The sequence below is a fragment of the Bos mutus genome, chromosome 2 (genome assembly GCF_027580195.1).
Source record: "Bos mutus isolate GX-2022 chromosome 2, NWIPB_WYAK_1.1, whole genome shotgun sequence".
NCBI classification, from domain to species: Eukaryota; Metazoa; Chordata; class Mammalia; order Artiodactyla; family Bovidae; genus Bos; species Bos mutus.
Genome location: NC_091618.1, coordinates 97,149,608 through 97,164,280, shown reverse-complemented (window position 1 = coordinate 97,164,280; position 14,673 = coordinate 97,149,608).

The following is a 14,673-nucleotide window of genomic DNA, read 5'->3' as shown; positions in this document are numbered from 1 at the left end:
TACATCACAAGGTTACTGAGAAAATTAGATGAGGTGATACATGTCATTCTGATTCACCTAACTGGCAATATGTGGTGTGATTATTTTCATTACTGTGATTATTAATATTTAATAACAGCTTTATTATTGCTATTGTTATTAAAGTCAGTTTGCTGCGTAGAGTCCCAGTTGAGATAGATTCCTCTGTTGATCTAGAGAGAGCCTGAATGATGCCAAATATACATATAATGGGAATGTCTTTGTCTAAGTTACAGGCTATAGACATGCCACACTCCCAGAGCCATGTGATTTTAGAGCTGGATTATACAGAAAAGTAGGTTCCCTATTGTTCACTGCACATGATCATAGGGCCCCTGAAGAGCCTGGCTTGCCCACCAAGCTTTTAAGCATGCTGTAGACCCATTTTGGACTACAGCAAGTCCAGGCCAGTAGGCCTGGTGAGTAACTGGTATAGAAAATAGGGCTTCCCAGATAGCACTCATGGTAAAGAACTCACTTGCCAATGCAAGAAGCATAAGAGATGCAGGTCCAATCTCTGGGTCAAGAAGATCCCGTGGAGGAGGGCATGGCAACCCACTCCAGTATTCTTGCCTGGAGAATCCCATGGATAGAGAAGCCTGGTGGGCTACAGTCCATAGGGTCTCAAAGAGTCAGGCATGACTGAAGCAACTTGGCATGCATGCATGCAGATCCATGTTCATCTAATTATGAGCTTCAAGTCCAGGCCAGTAGGTCTGGTGAATAACTAGTATAGAAAATAGAGAAGAAGGGTATATTTATAACTCTGAATAAATTCAGGAAATTTAATAATTTATAATTATTAATTTAAAATTAATGATTTATAATTACTGAATAAACTCAGTAATTATAAAGGAAAGCATCAAATAATTTTAATATTTAAAAGTTCAGAATTTCTATGCAATAAATGTCAAGAGCAAAGTCAAAAGACAATTGCCAACCTTACAAAAAATTTTTGCAACATATGTACATAAAATGATATCAGCCTTAATATCTAAAGATTTCATGTCAATTAATAAGAAAAAACAACCTAATAGAAATTTGAGAAATTACATATGGTTAACAAACATGTGGAGAATACTCAAATGCAAATTCAAACCGAGATATATTTTTGTCCTCAGATAGACATTTAAAATATTTATGATAGCCAGAAACACAGTTTGGGAGTACCTAAAAAATTATACATTCACTCTGAACTGGAAAATGCCACTTCGAGACATCTTTTCTACACACATGTGCACTAAGATATATGATTAAGAGAATTAATTGCCACATCATGAAGAAAATATAAAAAGAATCTAAATATCCATCAATAGAAGAATGGTTGCTATGGAATGCTGTATAGTGGTTAAAAAATCATGTGGTAAATTCCGACAAGGAAATGTTTCACAAACATGCCATTATATGAAAGTGCAAGTTGCAGAACAAAATGTACAGTGTGATTACAAGTGATAAGAAATCCTCTGGACAGAAGTATATATCGTGTATGTAACTACACGGAGGAATGTCTGGAAAAGTGGTACCTTGGGTTGGCCAAAACGTTCGTTCCGTTTTCTGTGTAAGCTCTTACTGTGAAATTGTTACAGAAGAAAGCCGAATGAGTGTTTTGGCCAACCCAATAGTTTAGAGTGCTTCTGATAAGGAAAGTGGGATCCTTTGAGGGAAGGGAGGTGGGGGTAGGAGAGAGAATATGGGGGATTTTTCACTTTGTATCCTCTGCATCTCTTTGTTGTTTAGAGGTTGATGACTGACTGTATCAAGTACTTGTGTATCTAAAACACAAAATATCATGGTTGTCCTTACACAGTACTGCTTGCTGCAAAGTTTAATGGAATGCGTGTGCATGCTAAATCACTTCAGTTGTGTCATATTCTTTGCAACTCGATGGACTGTGGCCTGTCAGGCTCCTCTGTCCATGGGATTCTCCAGACAAGAATACTGGAGTGGGTTGCCATGGCCTCCTCCAGGGGAATCTTCTCCACCCAGGGATTGAACCTGTATCTCTTATATCTCCTGCATTGGCAGACAGGTTCTTCATCACTAGCGCTGCCTGGGAAGCCCTTAATGAATAGTTACTTCTAAAATCTCGTCTAAGATAATTTACATTTTCAGAATACAGTTGGAAAACCATTTATGAGGTCACAAATAATTAGGGTGTGTAACAGTATTGTTAATAAACCACTGAATTTAGGACTGGCTTCACCGCAGTATGTGTTTTAAGATAATGCCGAGGTCTTCATTAGAACTGGTGCCAGGTTATAATGAGATGATTTTGCTGACAAACTGCATCCAGCCACATCATACTAAAGTCTTCACTGCAGCAAGTAGTGTCACATTCTGGGTCCGGCTTCTTTCTCTGCTGCAATCCGACTGAACTTTTGCTCTTTAACATATAAGAAAAACAGGGGCAGAATGAAACTTCTCTGGTATCATTAAAATTGTGAAACTGAATTACAGTTGTTTGGCAAAGCTATTGCACAAGAACATCGTTAATCTTTCTTGAAATTTCATGACAAAGGGCTCGATGCCCTAATATTCATGAATTTTTTGCTTCTAAGAATGGCCTTTTAGGTCTGTCATCTGTTTTCCTGCTTTTTGACACAGACAAAGGACCAAAAAATATTTCACTTTCCTCTTGTCTGTAAACACTATTTGCATTAGCAAAGCAAGAGTGAATATACAATGGTATATAGCAGTGATGTTCACCACAGTAGCAGGGAGATACCAGGGAAGGAAGAAGACTGTGACAAAAACAGTAAGTGCTGCTCCATCCAGAGGCAGCATTGTTTAGTTCCAGCTGGTTGTTATCATTCCGGAAGATCAGTGTTGCAGATTTTCTAATTTTTCAGGAGAAAAAAAATTCTGAGTTTATGTGATTCTTAAATATTGGGAAATATAAAATATATATGCAAAACATAATATCTAAAAATCACCTAGCCAGCCCTGTAAAACATACGGAAGCCAAATTTAGCTTGTGGATCACTTTGCAACTTTGGTTTCATGTCACTCTTGTCCCGAATGCTCTGCAATATAGGTCCCCAGACATGGCAGTGCAAAAGGATGATCTGTGAAAACTATTAAAAATTCAGATTATGAGGCCCCACTCAGTGTACTGAATTTGCAACTATATTTTTAACAAGTTCCTCTATTGACTGTATACAGCCAGCCCAACAAGAGCTTCTGGATAGCTCCTTATCAGCTACAAATTGAAATGGAAGATGAAATCCATCTTGAATGCAAATTGCAATCCATTAATGGTGGTTTCCTGGCTCATTAATTTGAGTAGGACTATCTATGTCCAGGTATAGTGGGAAGATCAATGACTGTTAATGATGTCTACCTTGGGAATAGACAGGGAGAACGGTGGTACATGTGCTGTTTCTTTGCTAACCATGCCCAATTGGTTAGGATCCACACTTTTTAAAATAGCATTTAAATAATTCCATGATGTGGCCGCACCTTCTTCTCTAGTCTCATCATCCACTACATCCTGCCTCATATGTGAAGCTCCAGTATCAAGAAAGTACGTGTTGCTTCCCAGATGTGTCATTCTGTTGCACCGCTCTGTGACTTTGCTCCTGCACTTTCCATTTCTCACTCCCTCCCTTTCTGGCCAGCTCCACTCCCTGGCTGTGGCTCAGCATGGACATCTTCTTTCAGAGGAAGATTTTTCTCACTTCATCTCCCTCCCCCTTCATTTCAGGATGAATTAAATGCTTCCTAAAAATATCCCCATCATGGAATTTGATTCATATTATTAAAATGATCAGCTTACACTTGCCATTTCCTCCCCGAAGCTTCAAGCCCCAACTTGAAGCTTTCCCATCTTGAATATTTTATTAATATATGTATAAATATATAATGTACTATTAATTACCTCATTAAACTACATTTGCAGTACTGAATTGATGTTTATTAAATTGAACTTTGCCATTTTTACAATGGATAACCTTGTATTATGTATATATTTGTAGCAGAGACTTATCTTTCTTGCTGAATTACACCTTGTTTAAGGGCAAGAAACCTGGAATCATAGATGTTTAAAAAATGTTGAAGCATGGAAAGGCCTTAGAAACTATTTTATTGATTTATTTCTCTTGTAATTATATCCAAGAGGAAAATGAGGTTAAGAGAGGCAGGAAGACTATCTGTGTAGTTGAGCTAAGTTTCTGGAATCCAACTGTCAGGGTTCAACTCCTGGCTTTACCACTTCCTAGCCATGGGAACTAAGCTGTAAATTCTAAGCTTCAGTTTTCTGATGAGAGGATGAGGAAATAATATTAAGTCCTTCAGAGGGATAACATGTTGTTTCAATGAGAAAACCCCTTTATCATGCTTGGTAAAATTCCTAACATGTTGTGAAGACTAATTAACTATTGGTTTACTCCTAAAATACATAGTAGTTAGTGGAAGAACCAGAAAGAGAACCCGTTTTCTGACTTTCATTCCAGCTACCTTAACAAGTTTAATTGATCCTCTTCTATGGCATACTAGTTTCCTAGTTTTGGCACTGGCCTTGCCCTCTAAACACCTAATACTTAGTAAGAGGGTTAGCAATGAGACCTTTTGTTGGAGCCTTTAAAAGTAAGTGCAAGGTAAAGAGAAAAGATTCTTCAGCAAAAACAAAACAAAATGAGAACAATGATAAAAATTTGGATGAGATGAACAGACAAATTCTTTCCCTCACATGGAATATATTATGTAAAGCATTTGTATAAGCCACTGAGTACCTTTCAAGTCCAGTTTGCTTCCAGTGGTTTAAAAAAGTCAACCAAGGTGAACTGAAGGGAGGCATGTCTGGCTGTGTCCTCTCAATGACAACGTGCTTGTAAAATGGCAAGCATTTGTAAATCCATGCCGAAATTATAACAATTATTTGAGCCATATCATTGTGAATAGTGTGAATCAATTATTCTTTTAAATATTGTAGCATTGCGTAATGTTGAAGTTCTTGTTTTTAAATCAATTCTTCAGGATTCTCATGAATCTGAAGAAACCAAAGAATATCTTACCATTGAAGTGGGGCAACCAATTGCATATCAACTCAGCTTTGTATATAATGTTCTGTTCAATAAAACACTCTTTCATGCCTTGCTTATATTACCTTCTAACAAGCTTCAAGACATAATTTAATGTTAGCCATGTTCACTGGAAGTTGATTAGTTTGATCATATGTAAAATTAATCAGTTTTTAATAGATATTTTAATAGATGTTATCAAAATTAATCTTTTAATAGTTATCATCAAATATGTTCAAATAATTCCAACTATGAAATTGACAGAAATTATTCTGTTTCTGTTGAAAATAATAATGCTTAAATATGGACAGGGAGTTGGTGATGGACAGGGAGGCCTGGCATGCTGCAACTCATGGTTGCAAAGAATCGGACACGACTGAGCGACCGAACTGAACTGAACTGAAATATAGATTTAGATTAGTATATGGTATGAACCTTGGAGAAGGCAATGGCACCCCACTCCAGTACTCTTGCCTGGAAAATCCCATGGACGGAGGAGCCTGGAAGGCTGCAGTCCATGGGGTCGCTGAGGGTCGGACACGACTGAGTGACTTCACTTTCACTTTTCACTTTCATGCATTGGAGAAGGAAATGGCAACTCACTCCAGTGTTCTTGCCTGGAGAATCCCAGGGACAGGGGAGCCTGGTGGGCTGCCGTCTATGGGGTCGCACAGAGTCGGACACGACTGAAGCAACTTAGCAGCAGCAGTAGCAGTATGAACCTAAATCCTTTTGAAAAAAGGGTATATGTAGTCTATGCAGAGTTGAGGCTGGCATGGAACACTTGGTTCTTTATGACAATGTGATCTATCAAGCCAGTGCTGAGACTACCCACCTCCAGTTTTTTTTGTTAATGAGTAAGAATTATGTCATATGCCTGTGTGTGTGTGCTAGTTGCTCAGTTGTGTCTGATTCTTTGTGACTCTGTGGAATGTAGCCAGCTGCCAAGCTTCTCTGTCCGTGGGATTCTCCAGGCAAGAATACTGGAGTAGATTGCCATTTTCTTCTCCAGGGGATCTTCTCACCCAGGGATTGAACCTGGGTCTCCTGCATTGCAGGCAGATTCTTTACCATCTGAGCCACCAGGGAAGCCCCACTAGACAAAGGGGAGTGACTTAGACCAGTGGTAATTGATTCCACAGGGTTGGACACATTGCAACCAACAAATCAGATGGAAGAGGATAATAAGTGATGGAGCAGTAACCAAGGGTGTGTGCTATATCACCTTTAGAAATCAATTTGAAGAATAGATTCCAGTGCTAGGAGGATGTTATCTCACACCAAGATGACATTCCTAAGGATCGGGCACTGATGTCCATAATAGTTCGGAGGATAAAGGTGTGCAAAAGTAACTATTGTGAATTTAGCTATAGTAATAAGATATATACTGTTTAAAAACTGCTCTGGTATCTATGCAAATGTGATATGTACTGAGGGAAACTTTTATTATTTCAGGCCAGCAAACTGGTACTAGTTAATAAAGAGATTTCAATTAATAAATAGAATTAGTGTTACACCAAGAGGTTCAGTAAACACTAGTTGTTCCCAAACCTGGCTGTGAATCTGAATCACATGGACTTTAGAAATTCGAAGAGGCTGTGGGATGGATGAAGAGGCGTTAGTAAGAAAAGTGGGATGGTCCAAGGTATTTGTAATTTGAACAATAAAAAAAGCTTTGAGATACTTTGTGACCTATACAGTAACACTATATAAAATAAAGACACCTGCCCTGAGTACATTATTCTTAAGGGGTGAATCAAGTGTACTCAGGTGTGAATAGAAACCTTCATTTAAAAAAAAAATGGGACAAATCCACTTGTGTTTGCCTCTATCCAGTGGTTCCTAACTTTCTTGATTCAAGGGCCTCATTGAGAATCTGAACAAGGTTATGGAAGGCTTCCCAGAGAGATGCACATTTGCATATTCACACAATGCCTTGAATATTAATACCCCCTTCTCTAATGTTCTTGGTCTTATTAGAGAAATTGAAGCGGCATAACTAATAACTAACAACAGATACAATTGATCAAGTCCTTACCAGGTTTCCAGGTTCTATCTAGACCTACTGAATTAGAGGCTTCAGGGGCTCAAAAATATATAATTTCATGAAGTTCCTTTGTTGTTTCTGATGAATTTAATTGGATCCCTCTTGATAAGTCAGAGAAACAAGGGACAAACATGTTAAAAATCCAAACTTTACATTTAATAACCGAAGTTAAGTCATTTCAACTCTGTGAGCCTTAGTCCCTTTCACCTATAAAATGGGGAGGGTAGTGTGATGAAAATAAAGTAGGATAATGTATGACAGCACAAGAGCATGCATCTTGCACAGAGTAAGCACCATATGCGTCTTTTATTTATTGTATGTACTTATAAGGGGCCCAGTTTGTTTACAGCGAGGATATTGTCCTAATATTAATTTCTTGAGCTAAGAAATTCACAACAATTTAATTTTAAAATTAAATTGGTAATAGCAAATTCTTACACTAAAACAAAAATAAAATAGCAAACGCAAGAGCTGGCGATGTCTTTCATTGGAGTCACATGATGTACAAACACATGACCAAGGCAGAGCTTCAGAAAACAAAGCTCACAGACCTCCAGATCCACAGGTCTCATCTTTAACCATAATTTTGCAAGGCTTTTGGAAGGTTTCCAATTTCTAAAGCTTTTAAAATTTTCATGTCAATATAGTGAATTCTTGCTTGTTTGAAAGGAGACCAATTATTCAGAAGGGTTCAGAATTGGAAAAAGGATAAAGTAAATCATGTTTTCTGTCTAGCAACAAGAAAAACAAATCTCTGAGCAAGATGCAATAAACACTGAAGAAGAGTTAAGATTTAAGAGATGTACCCTGATTGTTTGGTCAACAAAAAAACAACATTCTTATTGAAAATGTTAGCTTTGCTGCTGCTGCTGCGTCGCTTCAGTTGTGTCAGACTCTGTGCGACCCCATAGACAGCAGCCCACCAGGCTCCCCCGTCCCTGGGATTCTCCAGGCAAGAACACTGGAGTGGGTTGCCATTTCCTTCTCCAATGCATGAAAGTGAAAAGTGAAATGGAAGTCGCTCAGTCATGTCTGACTCTAGCGACCCCATGGATTGCAGTCTACCAGGCTCCTCCACCCATGGGATTTTCCAGGCAAGAGTACTGGAGTGGGTTGCCATTGCATTCTCTGAAATGTTAGCTTTAAAAAGGATAAAAATGGGTGGGGTTTGCGGCAGGCCAAAAAAAAAAAGAAAAAAAGAAAAAAAGGACAGTAGAGGCATTGGGTGAAATAACCAAGGAAATAGAAAAGGAGTGAGCAGACTAAAACAGGGAAGCAATGACTACTGCTTGCCTTTTGAAAGAGATTTTAAGGTATTTTTCATAACTCAGTAACTTATTTGGGAGGTTTTCTATCATTTCTTATGTTAGAGTGTTTTTGACCCATCCAAGGATCTAAGAAATGGGTCAGGCAAGTTAAGGTCAGTGATGGTGTGTCCAGAAGTAGATCACTCAAAGAGCTTAGTAACACATAGTGACCCATGAGGCCACTACTGTCTCTCAGAAAGACAACATATAAGGTGAATATTTGCCTGAGCTGGTGAATGTCCTCTCAAAGAATTGAGTGGGGAACTGTGGGTGTGGGTCTGTGCTTTCATAGAGAACAGAGTCAAATCATGTTTGCCTTTTTGCCATGGTCCTTATATTTTTTCACTCATGGACCTCACTGAAAATTTGACAAAAGTTTACATATACCCTTCCTAGAGAAACAATTTACATTTACATATAAGCATAGTGTGGATTGATTACCGATTCTCTAATGTTCTTGGTCATCTAGGGAAATAGAAACAATGTAACTACTAGTAATAGTTTCAATCCATTATTAATTAAACTATTAATAACTAATAGCTACTATTTATTAAGTCCTTACTAAGGTATAGACATTGTGCCGAGCCCTTCATATGCATTACTTCATTTAATCTTCATCTTGGCCTTAGGAAGCCTCACTACAAACAAAACTAGTGGAGGTGATGGAATTTCAGTTGAGCTATTTCAAACCCTAAAAGATGATGCTGTGAAAGTGTTGCACTCAATAGGCCAGCAAATTTGGAAAACTCAGCAGTGGCCACACGACTGGAAAAAGTCAGTTTTCATTCCAATCCCAAAGAAAGGCAATACCAAAGAATGCTCAAACTACCACACAATTGCACTCATCTCACACGCTAGTAAAGTAATGCTCAAAATTCTCCAAGCCAGGCTTCAGCAATATGTGAACCGTGAACTTCCAGATGTTCAAGCTGGTTTTAGAAAAGGCAGAGGAACCAGAGATCAAATTGCCAACATCCGCTGGATCATGGAAAAAGCAAGAGAGTTCCAGAAAAACATCTGTTTCTGCTTTATTGACTATGCCAAAGCTTTTGACTGTGTGGATCACAATAAACTGTGGAACATTCTGAAAGAGATGGGAATACCAGACCACCTGACCTACCTCTTGAGAAACCTATAAGCAGGTCAGGAAGCAACAGTTAGAACGGACATGGAACAACAGACTGTTTCCAAATAGGAAAAGGAGTACATCAAGGCTGTATATTGTCACCCTGCTTATTTAAGTTCTATGCAGAGGACATCATGAGAAATGCTGGGCTGGAGGAAGCACAGGCTGGAATCAAGATTGCTGGGAGAAATATCAATAACCTCAGATATGTAGATGACATCACCCTTATGGCAGAAAGTGAAGAAAAACTAAAGAGCTTCTTGATGAAGGTGAAAGAGAAGTTGGCTTGGGGTTTTGTTTAGAAGACACTGAAAGATATATTTTAAAATGTTCTAAAGTAAATGCATTAATAGTAGTTGGCTTAAAGCTCAACATTCAGAAAACTAAGATCATGGCATACAGTCCCATCACTTCATGGGAAATAGATGGGGAAACAGTGGAAACAGTGTCAGAATTTATTTTTGGGGGGCTCCAAAATCACTGCAGATGGTGATTGCAACCATGAAATTAAAAGATGCTTACTCCTTGGAAGGAAAGTTATGACCAACTTAGACAGCATATTGAAAAGCAGAGACATTACTTTGTCAACAAAGGTCCGTCTAGTCAAGGCTATGGTTTTTCCAGTGGTCACGTATGGATGTGAGAGTTGGACTATAAAGAAAGCTGAGCACTGAAGAATTGATTCTTTTGAACTGTGATGTCAGAGAAGACTCTTGAGAGTCCCTTGGACTGCAAGGAGATCCAATCAGTCCGTCCTAAAGGAAATCAGTTCTAAATATTCATTGGAAGGACTGATGGTGAAGCTGAAATTCCAATACTTTGGCCACCTGATGTGAAGAGCTGACTCCTTTGAAAAGACCCCAATGCTGGGAAAGATTGAGGGCAGGAGGAGAAGGGGACAACAGAGGATGAGATGGCTGGATAGTATCACTGACTCAATGGACATGTGTTGGGTGAACTCCAGGAGTTGGTGATGGACAGGGAGGCCTGGCATGCTGTGGTTCACGGGATCGAAAAGAGTCGGACATGACTGACCTCATTTTATAGATCAGAAAACTGAGGCTTACGTATCTTAAATAGCTTGCTTGAAGCTCTACAGCTAGCCAGTGGCAGAACCTGGAGTCAAACTGAAATATGTCTGATGGCAGTGCATATAATCTTAAGTACTCCTTCACAGTACCTCTAATTTTTTATAGAATTTTTTTATAGGCACTTAAGATCCCAGATATTATAACCAGAATTCTAAAAGACTAAAGGATTAGTGAACCTTCTGAATTTATATGCTATATTGTGTGTGTTTGTGCAGGCAATGTGTGTTTTTCTGGAGATCCATCGCTTTAAGCATATTCCCTTAGGATACCTCATCTAAGACAGTAAGGAGTCAGTCATCTATATCTGTCAGATTTTAGCTGTGGATTAAGTTAGGCCATCACATAGCCACATGGACCATCTTCCCTCTACTTCTGTCACCGCATAGAATTGCTGTCATTAAGTTGTTTTTGGAATAATGTCCTAGTCTTGAAGAACACTACCAGAAATAGCTATATAAAATCTACTACTATTAATGCATTTACTTTAGAATATTTTTAAATATATCTTTCAGTGTCTTCTAAACAAAACCCCAAGGAATAAATTACTTTTAGAAAAGAAAATTTACCTTCCTTATGTTTCACAAAGAAAATGATGATGTATCCCTTTACCCAAAAGCCAAAATGTCAGGCTCATACCTACAATCCAACTTTAGTACCTCTGGAGGGATCTTTGGCCTACATACTTGCATTTTACCTCACCCTAGTTATACTCAACTGCTTTGTGTATTTTTCCTTTTTTGTGTGTGTGTGTGTGTATAAACAAATATTTAAATGTCTCATTCCATGAATTTTTGGGGGTGGGGAGAAGGAAGGATTTATTATTTGTAGCAAGTAAGGTGAACACAAGGCATCTTTCAGAAAGCAGTGTCTGAATTCCATAAATTCTTCTAAAGCATCTCAAATTCTTCATAGAACACAGAGGACTATAAATTTAAAATTTAACTTTTCTTCCTTTCTTTTCTGTTACTTCATGCTTAAAGAAAAGTAAGAAGAAAGTGAAGTTGCTCAGTCATGTCCAACTCTTTGCGACCCTGTGCACTATAGCCTACCAGGTTCCTCTATCCATGGAATTTTCCAGGCAAGAGTACTGGAGTGGGTTGCCATTTCCTTCTCCAGGGGATCTTCCTGACCCAGGGATCCAACCTGGGTGTCACACATTGCAGGCAGATGCTTTACCTTCTGAGCCACCAGGGAAGCCCTAAAGAAACCAGAAAATTTAAAGAAAGGCAGAGCTTTAAGACCTTGAAAATATTTGTTTCTTAATTCCTTATCCCTCAAAGATCGTTTCAAGGAAATGATCTCCAGTTAGGGCAGTATAGTCGATTAAAATAATATAAAAGCCTTCAAGGACAAATGTTTTTCTTACTGATTAACTTAGAGGACTATATCTTGCTTCCCTCCTGCCCCACAAATATTTTCTCAGGCAACATGGATTTCTTTCATTCATGATTGGATTTTCTGAGAAGCAGCTGTACCGTAGCTATTTTGTGTTGTGAATCTAACAAAAACCATATGGTTTAAACCCAGATTTGAAGGGGCAAAGTCCTCTCCCGGCTGTGTATACTTGAGTATCTGAAGGTGAAGTCTAGCCAATCAAAAGATCAACATATCAGCATAGGAGTTAGCTAGTATGCTGGTATTTATGCATACAGTCAACATTTTCTCAGGAAAGAACTTTGGATTTTCTTAACGAGTTACAATAAGTAATTGGTTAAGAGTCTAAATGTTGGTACCACAGAGCATGATTCTTGAAAACATTTTAAGTCAGACTGGACCAATTAGGAACTATACTGGGAGACTGTAAAAAGTCAGGAAAAACCATAAGACAGCTTCAGTGGATGTCTGAAAAAAAATGTATGTAGAAAATCTTATCCATAGCCTTGGTTTTAATTACCTCCTGTATATCAAGAGAACTCTCAAATTTGTGCTTCTTGCCAAGATCAGTCTTATAAACCTTATAATTACATATATCACTACCAGCTCCACAGCTCTAATGAATATCTCACCATTTTGAGCTCAGTATCTGAAATGGAATTCATATACTTCCAATCATTTTTTTTTTCTGAAGTATAGTTGATTTACAATATCGTGTTAATTTCAGGTGGAAGACAAAGTTATTCAATTATATATATATATATATATATATATATATATATGCTTTTTCAGATTCTTTTGCCTTATAGGTTATTACAAAATATTGAGTATAGTCCCTGCGCTATACAGTAGATCCTTGCTGGTTATCTATTTTATATATAGCAGTATGTGCTAATCCCAACCTGACTCTCCTCGGTGTTTCCTCTCTGAGTGGAATGGCCCACCCAGGGCAGGCATCAGAGGGATACTTTGAATCATTCTTCCCTTTCCTGTCCCCACCTCCTCTTTCAACAAACTGCTCTTTTTTCTATTTCCTTTGCCAAAATTGGTTCCTGCCAAAAGTCTTTTTCATCGAAATGACTGAGAAGTCCTCTAGCTAGTGACCTAGATTTCTCTTGCCTAGGCACAGCCCATTCTCCACGTTAGAAGCTGGGGTGATAGTTTAACATTTCAGTCTGATCATGTCATTCCCTTTATGGAAAATTCAGTGACTTCCTATTACTTTAAAAATCAGGATACAAATCCTTAATGTGGCCAAAAGGTACCCACGTGATCTGAATACTTCTTCAGACTCATCTCCAGCACTCATGTTTTTCTAAGACCAAGTGCCTACTTGCCTTGAGTCTTTCATACACATGTACACACACATACACGCACATGCATACAAGCAACCACTCAACCTCTGACTTAATTTCTGTTCTACTTTCAAGTTCTGCTCAACACACTCCTAACAGAAACTTTCCTTGCTACTTCTGACAGATTCACCCCATTTTAATTTTTATAGTACCCTATATTTGCCCTTTCTAATATTTATCACACTTTAATTAATTATGTAACTAGTTTTTAAGATCTTTTCCTTTTGTTTGACATAAATTTCAAAAAAGTAGTTGACATTTCTTTTTTTTTTTTTTTCAGGCTATATACCAGTGTCTGAAACAGTGTTTTGCATAAAATAGGTATTGGGTGAATTAAGAAAGAATTGATGAACCATCTGTGTAAGTTAGGGCAAAATGCCACTCTAAATAGTTATATGATTCTTACCTTGCAGAAATTATTGTACTTTAATATTGCTATTTCTATTTCCTTTGCAAATAAGTCGATTTTAAACAAAATTTTTAGAAGAGGATGGGCATTTCCATGTACTGAATGCTTACAATGTAGAAGGGCTTTAGATCATCAAGTGATACTAATTCTAGAGTAATTCTCACAATTGCCAGTGAGAATTCATGAGACAGGAATGGAGACCCTGAGGATAAGTTGACCATAGTTACAGAGTTATCAAATGACAGAGATGGCAATAATTCAAAGGTCTCAACAAAGTAAGTTCACATTTTGGAAACAATAGGACCAAATTTATCTTCTGACTATGGATAATATCTTTTATGTTGTATGCATTCAATAAATATTTATGAACAATTATGCCAACTTATTTAGATTTTTGTTAAAAAATAAAAGAGATGCTGGGATCTAGGTCTATTTGACTCAAGTGTCAAGAAACCATTTGTATCACATTATGGTCACTCCATTTATGGAATGAATGAAGAAAGGCTCTTAGCAGTAATGTTTTGATATGCACACTGAAAATGTATTAATTTTTCATAAAACTTAAAACCTAAGTGAAACTTTAGGGCTTTGTGGGAGCCATCTTAATTAAATCATGATAAAACATAGCAAGTCTTCCATCTGTTTCTATGCCATGTGCTATCAGATACTTCGACCTTTGAGATTTACGAAAGAGTATGAAAAATCCTGTTCTCTATTTCATTTATCTTCCCTTTTGGCTCAGCTGGTAAAGAATCTGCCTGCAGTGTGGAAGACCCGGGTTTGATCTGGGTTAGGAAGACCCCTTGGAAAAGGCAAAGGCTACCCACTCCAGTATTCTGGCCTGGAGAATCCCATGACTGTATAGTCCATGGGGTCACAAAGAGTTGGACAAGAGCTACTTTCACTTTCACTTTAAGGACATAAAAAC